Source organism: Chelonia mydas, chromosome 4, assembly GCF_015237465.2.
Source record: "Chelonia mydas isolate rCheMyd1 chromosome 4, rCheMyd1.pri.v2, whole genome shotgun sequence".
NCBI lineage: Eukaryota > Metazoa > Chordata > Testudines > Cheloniidae > Chelonia > Chelonia mydas.
The window spans coordinates 69280504-69291605 of NC_057852.1; the positions used below are offsets into that span (position 1 = coordinate 69280504).

Sequence of the window (11102 nt, forward strand, 5' to 3'; positions counted from 1 at the left end):
TGATTCCAAAGTTCTTTCCATGAAGCAGGAAAATATTTCTAGGAATTTTAGAAACAAGTGTAACTCTTCTGCCAGTTACTGGAGCAGCAATAAGGGCCACTTTCCAATAGGTAAGGATCACTCTTAAAAACTAATACCACCTCCCTCCACTCAGAATTTTTTGGGGGGATCACGAAATACCTTCCCCAGGCACCCATAATAGGCAATACTTCCCCGTTCACAAGCACGGAGTCTGTGTATGAAGCAGGGAAAGGGAATACATCCGCAGCTTGGGAAAACACAGCAACAATATATCTATATGAACAATAAATAAAACATTCCCCCCCCACAACTTTGGCAGTAGTCCCTTAACTCAGTTCCCACCCACCAGCATGAATGTTCAATAAGTAAACATCCCTTTACCACATCATTTCACCCTTCCCCATCCACTAAACCTCAGTCATGGTTTGGTGTCTGTGGGTAGCTGGGAGCATAGTCACAGAATTCTGAGATGTACTCAGACAAGCCTGTCTCCAGTCCCTTGGGAAATGCTGCCTAGTCCTATCCTGAGGCTCTGCCACATAAGCCAGTTGTAGTGATTTCAGCTTTATTTACTGATTGGGTCAGAGGACCTTCACTAGAATTTTTTCAGCTCTGCTGTTGTCCTCTGTGGCTTCAATAAAGAGTCTTCTCTGCGATTTGCCCCATAAAAGAATTGCCTCTGCATCATCTCCTATCACAAAGACCTCTGCAACAGCACAGTCCCATGACCAGAGAGAAACTAGTAGCATATAGAACTCTTGAGCACAGTCTTTGCCACAAACTAAGAACCCCTTTTTCCTATCTCAGTTCAGTTCCACAACCCAACCACCAATTCTAATTTGAACACAGTTATGGTAGGCCCCAAAGTATTGCTGGAAGTATTCCGGGTAGAATGCTCATGAAATGAAGCTCTTTCTGTAGCTCTATTTCCCCCAGGTCACCAATAGATGGTGGCAGAAAGTTCCTTCCCCATTGGAATGTCTGTCCCTCTGGAGTTCTGGGTAAATAGCTTACGCAGATGAAGCAGCTCTGTGACCATTCTTTCCCATTCATCAACAGATGGGAGCAGAGAGCTCCTTACCCAGTAGAGCAGCGTTTCTCAAATGCAGCCACCAGGGACTTTTCTTGCGACCACAGCCTCCTGGGTGATTATGGGGGTGAAGGGAAGCAGTGGCCACTCCCCGCAGGGTCTGGTTCCTACCCCCTTCTGGAGTCCCAAACACTGTAAGAGCAGGCAACCAGTAGGAGTGGAGGCCAGTGGAGACCTTCCCGGGGCGGTGGGGCTCGGGCTTCAGCCCTGGGGTGGTGGGCAGCAGGCTCTAGCCGTGCAGTGGTGGGCTCCATCCCCCATCCTCCGGGCTTCGGGCTCTGGCCCTGGGCTCACCCTCCTATGTTGCCCCTGATCCAACTGCCTCCTCCAGTCCACAGCCGTGCAGTGGTATCCCAGGCTCCAGTCCTGGGCTCACCCCCTCCACCCAATCCCCCATCACCTTCCTATCCATCTCCCCGTCCAGGGCTTAATTTTTCCTCCAGCTTGCTGGGGCTGAGTAAGTCTGCTGTGAAAAGCGATATTAACAAGTATACAACTATCAGTTTTCACAGTAGCAGGCTTACTAGCTAGCAAGTCTGAAAAAAATCAACTAAAAAAGCAAAACATGCAAAGCACATTATTTGTGTTTCTGTTCTAAGTCCAGTAAAGAATAGAGACAACTGTACATTATTTTTATTATTGAATCTGCAAAACCTTACATAAATAAATTAAAATGATTTGGACCTTATATGTGCATATTTATTTGTTTTTCCTCAAGTTAATTAAGTATTTTAGGAAAAATTGTCAGAGTGGCCACCAGCAAGAGTTGGTGGCTGCAATCTGAGGCCACCAAAATTTTTGTTGTGAGAACCCCTGCTCTAGAGCATCAGGCCACAGAGCTTATATAAATTTGACACATAGTTCAATAAAAGAACTGCATATTGGAAAACTTACTGGTAGTGCATCAGTAGGATTCCTCTGAGGATAGTTATGATGGGAATTTAATTATGCTGGGAATTCTTCTCTTTCCTCATATGATGAGGGTGTATCATTTTCCCCAACTGTCAAAGTACTTTTGATCAGTACCAATGAAAGTCAAATCTCCGTTGTATGTGTCTCCTTCCAAGGAGAGCATCCAAAGCACTCTGGGTGAAATGCATAGTAAATATTTAGTATGAAAATTTGAAGATTAAAGCTCCATACAACCAAAAGTTAAATAATAAAGTGAAGCACTGAATGGGAGCATTCCACTACCATGTTTATCAGAATAACATATCATCAAGGCTAATTCGATCATCCACTGACTCCAGCATGGAGGTCAGACTGTACCAGAATGACAGATACAACCCAAAGAAGGATGAAGCAGGTCACAATGCCAGTAAAGCTACAGAAAATGCAGAAATTTTCATTCACAATTTTAAGATAGCAAAAAGGAAGGATTTATCATTTAAAAAAAAAACCACAAAAGCGAAGTCATACTCAACTCATAAAAATTCAGCAGTCAGAAAAAAATTAAAATACACAATGCCCATCACACACACGAACACGCTTTCTCAAACCCAGAAGAAAATTAAATGAGGCTTGCAGATGTAATAGGTGCAGACACAGAAATATTTGAGGGAGCAATGGCTTGTTTTGCAAGGCTGTTGAGCTAGTGGGGTGTCCTGTATTATCCTTCAGAGCTGCAATTCAATGCACAAGAACCGCCAGCCACCAACGCTGTTGCCCTCATTCTCAAAAAAAGTTTATTTTAAAAAACAGTAAGAACAACAGATCGTGGCGTTTCTTAATATTGAATGCAATAAGCCATTCCAAGCTTTGACTCCAAGATGTATTTATCTTTACATTGCCTTTGACAGTCATAAATGACTTTTTGAAGAAATAGTGTGTGCAGTGTTGTTGTAGCCATCTTGGCCCCAGGATATTAGAGGGACAAGGTGGGTGAGGTAATATCTTCTATTGGCCCTACTTCTATTGGTGAGAGAGATAAGCTTTTGAGCTACACAGAGCTCTTCCTCAGGTCCGGGAAAGGTACTCCGAGTGTCACAGCTAAATACAAGACTGAGTAGTTAGTTTAGCATAAGTAGTCAGCACATATTCAAAGGGACCATTCAAGGTGAAGTGGCCTGTTAACACTTCTGTAGTCATAGGACAAAAAGCGGATTAGTGGGGGTTACAGATTGTTATACTAAGCCATAAATCCAGTGTCTTTATTAAAACCATGATTTTCAGTGACTTGCAGAGTTATGAATTTAAGCTTCCAAACTCATCTTTCAAAAGTGTTGTGCAGGTTTGCTTTGAGGATGAGGACTGAGAGGTCAGATATAGAGTGATCGCTTTGTGAAGAGTGTTCACCCACAGGTGATGTGATGTTTTTGTCTTTTATCATTTTTCTGTGTGAGTTCATTGGAGAGCATGGCGATTGTCTAGTTTCACCCACATAGTTGTGGGTAAAACACTGGATTGATGACTTATTACAATAATCTGTAACCTATTAACCCCTCTCCCCTTTTTGTTCTATGACTATAGGGGTATTAATAGGCCACTTCACCTTGAATGGTCCCTTCAAATATGTGCTAACTACTTATGCTAAACTATCTACCCAATCTTGTATTTAGCTGTGACACTCTGAATACCTTTCCCAGACCTGAGGAAGAGCTCTGTGTAGCTTGAAAACTTGTCTCTCTCACCAGCAAAAGTTGGTCCAATAAAAGATATTACCTCACACACATTGTCTTTTTTGAAGAATGTGATGTGAAATCTCTTTACTGATAATTTTAGTTCTGCTCTTAAATCTGCGACATGTGCTTTTGATATGGTAGAACAGTTTTCTTATCCTTGCAGAGCAACTGTGTTTGTCCCATGAGAAACCACCTGCATCCCCTTTTGTTTTACAGGTCATGAAGCTTTGAAGTCCCTTGTGAGATCATTAATTCTTTCTGTTTTACATGGGTAGTCTTATGATAAATACCTGGAATAATTGCAAAAGATTTGTCAAAGATGAAAATGGCTATTTAAAAAAAAAATCATGAAACCTTCTGAAATCTAACCTATAGCTGGATCATAGACTCTAGATCATTAAGGGCCTGATTGTGCAGCCCTTATTTACTTCAGGGGGAAATTCACCCCAGTGTGGAAGGCCTGCAAAAGGCTCCTCACACTACTTATGTGTCAAGTAGGAGCTGTGTCATGGGGTAGTGGGTGCTGCAGACAGGCATATATAGGCTGACATTGTGGGGGAGGGTTTGGAAAGGGCTAAGGGATCTGTATTCATGTGGCCCCAATAACCCACCTAACTGTGGAGGAGAAGCTGCAGCCACCTGGGCGGGCTAGATTTCACCTCTCAGATATCCACTTCTGTGCATCTAGCTTTCACCTATTGGTGAGGACTGTATAAGGATTTGTATAAGGAGTCCCACTGATGTCAACACTACAACTCATGTGAGCAAGTGCTCAGCTCACCAACATGAATAAGGGGCCCAAAAATCTGAGTTTTCAAAGCAAGTGGCTTGACTTTCATTGTGTTCTGCAACTCCATCTTCATTCAGTAACCCAAATGCCAAATGTTTGTGCAAACCTTCCGAGTGAAACTATCAAGTCTCGGCCAGATTCAGAAGTATGCTCTAGCAGCTTTGCAGCTTTCCAGTAATGCAAGGCAACTATAAATCCAGCTTAACTTGCTGGCTATGCTGAGTTTATGACTGCTTTGCAGTGCCAGCGTAGCACAAAGCAGCCAGAGTGTACTGAAAATTTGGCCATTTACTTGGTAGAAATGGCATCAGCATGTTATATTGCACATAGTCTTATCAAAAATTAGAATCTGTTTCATTATTTGATGTAACACATTCTAACCCGTTCGATTTCCAAATGGCCACAGATATCAATTTGTTGTGTTATTTAGCACAAGAAATAAAACCTCATATTGATTAGGATTGGATGCAGAAAACATGGGTTTTTTTGGTCTAACCTTTGAAATAGTAAATGAGTAGCTGCTCAGATGAAATAATGGAAATAATTCTACATCTGCAAGGTGCACTAGCTATCTAGAAGAATAAGAATGTTCAGAATTGCCAAGCACTCCCAACTTCCACTGAAGCCAGTGCCTTTGAAAATAAGCAAAAAGAAAAGGAGGACTTGTGGCACCTTAGAGACTAACCAATTTATTTGAGCATAAGCTTTCGTGAGCTACAGCTCACTTCATCGGATGCAACATAGCTCACGAAAGCTTATGCTCAAATAAATTGGTTAGTCTCTAAGGTGCCACAAGTCTTCCTTTTCTTTTTGCGGATACAGACTAACACGGCTGCTATTCTGAAACCTTTGAAAATAAGGTCATTTTTATTTAGATGCTGAAATACAGATTTAGGAGCCTACCTTTAGGCACTGAGAATTGGAAATTTTGGCAAATTTGCTTTATACTTGTTGCAAAGAGACTCTCCTACATTAGCTATTAGCCAATTACTACTTAAGGGTGAGAGCATTACAACACATAGCATTAGGCTTTGAGACGTCCAGGTCATTTCTAAAAACCACTTGATTGTTAGCTCAAATCTGGTCCAATTCAATGGTGCCCAGAGTCATTGCTAGCTATTGCTAGACTGGAAAGAGGCTTAAATTGAACCTGCATAAGGTTCACACACCTCTAGAAATGGCACTTCAGAAGGGTGCAAGGCAGAGGCATACAGGTAGGGTGAAGTGGAGAAGTTTCACTGCATAAGTTAACACTCGCTAAAGAATTCTTTTCTCTTCATGACTAAAAATGATGCCCAATATGTTACAGAATTTCAGGAGCTTTGAAAGAAATGGCTGAGGGTGACTTGATTTGACACACAGCAAAAATGATAAATCTAAACATTGGTCCAAATGTCTGTGCTCGGAGGTAATTTAATACATTAGCATCAGGGGCCTCATTTTAAAGGATATATATTTGACTCTAAAAATAAATTTGTAGGCTCAATAAAAAAAAAGATTATACTAGGTAGGGTAATAAACCTGGATATTTTAAGTGAGTCTGTTAGCAGCAGGGGATATTGTATAATGAACTACAAGACAAGAATTAATGATAATTTTGAGTAGGTTTTTGCAAACACATAGGTCTTTCTTTCTCTTTATAAACTTAATATCTTGTAGTGTAACTAGCCTCAGAGATCAGTTAAGAACAATCTCTCTTTGCTGACAGGTAGCTTTTCTGTACTGCATGCTTGGACTAACCAGTAGAGCTCAAGCCAAACTAAACTACGGGTGCTGACCAAATTAAGCTTCACGAGTTTCTGCCGGTGAAGGAATAATTGCCTGGTTTTTTCCTCTATTTTAGCCAGAGTTTATCAGGAGAGAAGTTCAAAGTGCAGTATATTATTTTAAAGGTTATGCAGCAAAGCTCCTTTATTAACACAGCTATAGAATAATGTAACAGTGTTTTCATGCCATTGTTGTGTTTCTGTACATACGGATTTCTTATGCAGCTCCCTATGCCCAGAATACCTTTCATGATCGAGTGTGCCATGCAACTTCATTGTCCTCCTTCAAATCCCTCCTCCAGACTCATTTCCTCTGGTTAACCTTCCAACACCGACCTTTATTCTACCACTCTCTTAAGAGACTTTAATCCTCATACTGTTCATATATTACATTAGCATATTTTAAAAGGTTCTTAAAATGGTACTAAACAAGAAGTGCACATAACAGACTTGACTTAGACACATAACAGACATAATATCCTCTGATTTGTTTTAATGGAGTAACCCTCAGCCATCCTATACCATTACTCAGCACCCTTTGTTTGTTCTTTTGTGCTGTTCTGCCTTTAACTTAGTTGGAAAGCCCTTTAAACCAAGTACCTATATTTTTATTTTGACTGTAAGGTGCCAGGCCCACCACTCCATTTACACACAAACGGGGCTAGATTCAGGGTTCCTGGGTATGCCCTCCCCACCATGGGGGAATCTGCTAACCAGAGATCAACAGAGCATCCTGGCCACACCCCTTCCTCTTCACCTTGTACACAGTGTTTTCCTGTAGATAAAACACAGACCTGGGAGTTATGAAACCTGGCTTTGATTCCTGGTTTCTCTACTGATTCACAGTTCCTTATCTATGTGTACGTCACTTTCCCAAGCTATGAAAGGAGGATATTACTCACCCTCTCTTGTAAAGCTGATAGAGATCTATGGATGAAAAGCACAGTACTTATTAATCTTGTACACATGTCTATGTGCTCATTTGATGAGTGTAATGCATTCTGAATGCATACAATGTACATTATTAAGTTCTTCAAATGTCACAGGTGGTGGAAGTAGAGTTAAGCTCTTCTCTGACCATCTTTTATTTTCCCCATGTCACATTCTCACACTCTCCCTACTCCTGTGATAGTTGTAATAGTACAGTTTCACCAGTGCAGGCTGTGTATTAGATTTGATCCCCCCCCCCCCCAAACTATGAGTGTATGTTTAGAGACACAAAGAGAAAAAGTCCCATGCCTGCAACACATTACTGTTTGTCATTAGTATTTGCTGTAGACCGGACAAAGTTAGTAGTACACGTGTGTTCCTCAGCCACCACATTTCAGTTCTCCATGGAATCCCTAAAGCAATACCTTAAGCTTATTACTCCTACAATGTGCACTTGGTTTTTAATTATTCATTGATATTCATTTCCCTGAAAGTTAGATTCTACCATAGGATTATTTTTTACTTCTCATTTTAATAAAATCATTCTTTTATAAGTTTATGACTATCTAATTAGAAATTAATTACACTGGGCTAATTTTAGTCAGTGTTCCCATTAGCACCAACAAGACAAGGTCAATCTGAATTCCTAACCCTAAACACCTCAATGATCAACCACACCAGAAAGCGGCACAGAGGAGGAGCCTAAGTGGAAGAGCCTTCGGCATAGCTGAGTAGCTCCAAAGGGGGCAGAGGAAGAGGGTATCTAGCCTCCTTCACTGTCACAGAAAAGGCAAAAGGAAGCAGCAGTCTAACAGGAGAGAGGAGGCAACCTGGGGCTGGGGGAAGAAAACCTAGATTCCTCAATCAGCTGCAACATGTATGGATCTTTGGAAGGAAGAGGAAGGGGGAACTCCAGAGTGGAAGAAAGAGAGGAGGCACCACAGAAGCCAAAATAGTTACCAGATCTCCCAAATGGGAGGAAATGAAAAGAGAACTCAGATCCTCTGGTGCAGGGGTGGGGATTGCAGGTGTAAGAGAGAGAGAGAAAAAAAAACAGAAAGAGCATGGAACATGGGGCAGAGCAAAGGCCTCATGACAAGGGAGAATTCAGGGTGCAAAGTGGATATAGAGAACAGGAAGAGAGGATGGGGATATGGGGATATGGCAGAGAAAGAATGAGAGGGAAAAGTATGTTGCTTTTTATGAAGAGAAAAGGAGAGAGAAAAAAAAACAAAAAAAGAAAATAAGAAAATGATCTGGAGAGGGACAGAAAGTTTCTGGGTTAGATGGACAGAAAAATAAGGAGAAAACCAATATAACATTTTGGTTGTTAGTTAATTGTATTTAAAATATTTATGTTCCTTCATGTAACTCTGTTTTGCTTGCACTCAGCCCACGTTTGGGCAAAAGGGATCATTTTAACTGCAGAACTCAAAATAATCAAATGATGCCATGGCTACATTGGATTCTATAATAATTAAAGAAAATAACTGAGCAGAATATGCAAACTCCCCTCCAGCTGAGGAGAGTGGACCTGTCCCTACACCTCCTTCTGTTTTGCATAACTGTTACTTGGGAATGCCAACTATGCCAAACCCCAGCACTAGTAGCAGGGCTTCACTTCTTTTGCATGAGAAATGCATGAGGCTGGCATGTTGGAATTTCTCTCCCGATCATGTAATTTGGAGAGAAAAGATGCTTAAACAATAATTACACTGGCCCGCCCAAAACTCCTGGGACTAGTTTCCATCTCTGAAACACCTCCTGCTCTAAATCCATCTCCATTTGGGGTTTGTGAAAGTGTAGTGACTTATGTTAAAGTGGACAGAGCTGGAGACCGTAAATGAACATGGGAAACTAGGTTTGATTGTGTTCAGTTCTATAAAAAAACAAACCAAAAAAAACCAACCAAACAAACATTGGGCCAGATTCACTAAACATCACATAGAGGTGTAAGTCACATCTCCTTGTGCCAGCCTGGCCTTGCCTCACAGAATGAGGAATGCAGAAGGCAGACAAAGAAAGGACAGATACAACCCCTTCTCTTGGTGTACTTTCCATCACTCAGTGAATCTTCCAGGGTCCCCGCCCAGAGGAGTCAGTATAAACCCTGGGCAGATACAGTCCATTGATTTACTGATGCCCTTTTCATATGGGTCTGGCCTCCACATTATGTGCCATGCATTCCACAGGCCCTAGAGTTTGGTTACTTCTTTAAGCCCTGAGGTCCCTGACCATGGCAGGTTTTGACAGTGGTGAATTAAAATATTGTAAACAGTCCATTTTGTATTGTACTGAAAATTAATCATTAATCACACTGCATTTTAATTACTCGTAACAGGAAAAGAAGAAAAAAAAAGAGCCTGCAAAGAGAAGCTAATATTTTGTTTCAAAATGTGGGCAGCAAGGAAACCTCGCTTCTGTTCTGGGTTCTACCTCATTGTGTGACACTGGGCAAGTCACTGAACTTCTCTGTGGTTCAGTTTTCTTATCCATAAAATGGGGATTAGAACGTGTAAGTAATTTTTATAAAGCACTGAGGTACAAGGATGTAAAGTGCTATAACTGATCAGTTTTATTATAAGTACAAAGGAAACATTCGTGAATTAACAGGCATCAGGTTTAAAACAAACAAAAGGAAGTACTTTGTCACACAATGCACAGTCCATCTCTGGAATTCATTGCCAGGGGATCTTGTGAAGGCCAAAACTATAACTTGGTTCAAAAAGGAACTAGATAAGTTCATGGAGGATAGGTCCATCAGTGGCTATTAGCCAAGATGGTCAAGAATGAAACCCCATGCCCCGGGTGTCCCTAAACATCTGACCACCAGAAGCTGGGAGTGGACAACAAGGGATGGATCATTCAATGATTGCCTGTTCTGTTCATTTCCTCTGAAGCACTTGGCATTGGCCACGGTCGGAAGACAGGATGCTGGCTAAATGGACCATGTAGCAAGGCCAAGACTCACCGGTACGGCACCTCCCGCTGGTCATCGTGGGGAATTAGCTCTCCAGCCTCTGGAGCATCCTTTGCAGGCTGGTGTCCCGCTTGCCTCAGGCCCCTGTATCCCTCCCAGACCCCAGTGCCCCTTTATCTTGGGTGCTGCCCCCTGGCAGTACACCCTCTCTCTGGATCTCCCCACCCAGGGGAACCTCCAACCCTCTATCCCCACCTCGCCTCAGTCTATGGCTACTGCCAGTCACCATCTAGCCCCCGCTCACTGGGGCCAACTGCAGTGTACAAGCCACTCATCATTGGCAAAAGGGGGGAGGGGTTTGGACCTGCTGCCTTTGCCTACTCTCTGGGCTGCAGCCTCTGCAACCCCAATACCTGGTTTGGCCTTGCACAAGGCCTGCAGCCTGGGGAGTTGCGAGGCAGGAGGTCCTCTCACCTTTCCCCTGCTCTGCTGCCTAGCTCCTGGCTCATAGCCTTTTTATCAGGGCCAGCTGTAGCCTGATTGGGGCATGGCCCAGATGTAGCTGTTTCCCCAATCAGCCTAGGCTTGCTGCTTTCCCCAGCAGCAGACCTCTCCCAGGGCTGGTTTAACCCTTTCAGGGCTGGAGCAGGGTGACTACCCTGCTACAGACCAGTATGGCTGTTCTTATGAATCTATCCTGCCCTTCTATACTATAGGTCAAGACTATAACAGGGTGCAAGAAAGAACTATATAAGTTCTTGGAGGATAGGTCCATCAATGGCTATTAGCCAGGATGGACAGGAATGGTGTCCCTAGCCTCTGTTTGCCAGAAGCTAGGAATGGGTGATGGGGGATGGATCACTTGTTGATTACCTGTTCTGTTCATTCCCTCTGGGGCACCTGGCATTGGCCACTGTTGGAAGACAGGATACTGGGCTAGTTGGACCTTTGGTCTGACCCAGTA

General features: G+C 42.6%; 1 long non-coding RNA gene across 1 annotated transcript; it reads right to left on the reverse strand.

Annotated features, from left to right (window-relative positions):
• Positions 1–6689: 6689 nt before the first annotated feature.
• On the reverse strand, positions 6690–10613 carry LOC122465497. The gene is made up of 3 exons (XR_006290398.1): positions 10552–10613; positions 7191–7215; positions 6690–7063 (listed from the first exon to the last, which is right to left on the reverse strand). It is a non-coding gene; the product is annotated as an uncharacterized LOC122465497 (long non-coding RNA).
• Positions 10614–11102: the final 489 nt, after the last annotated feature.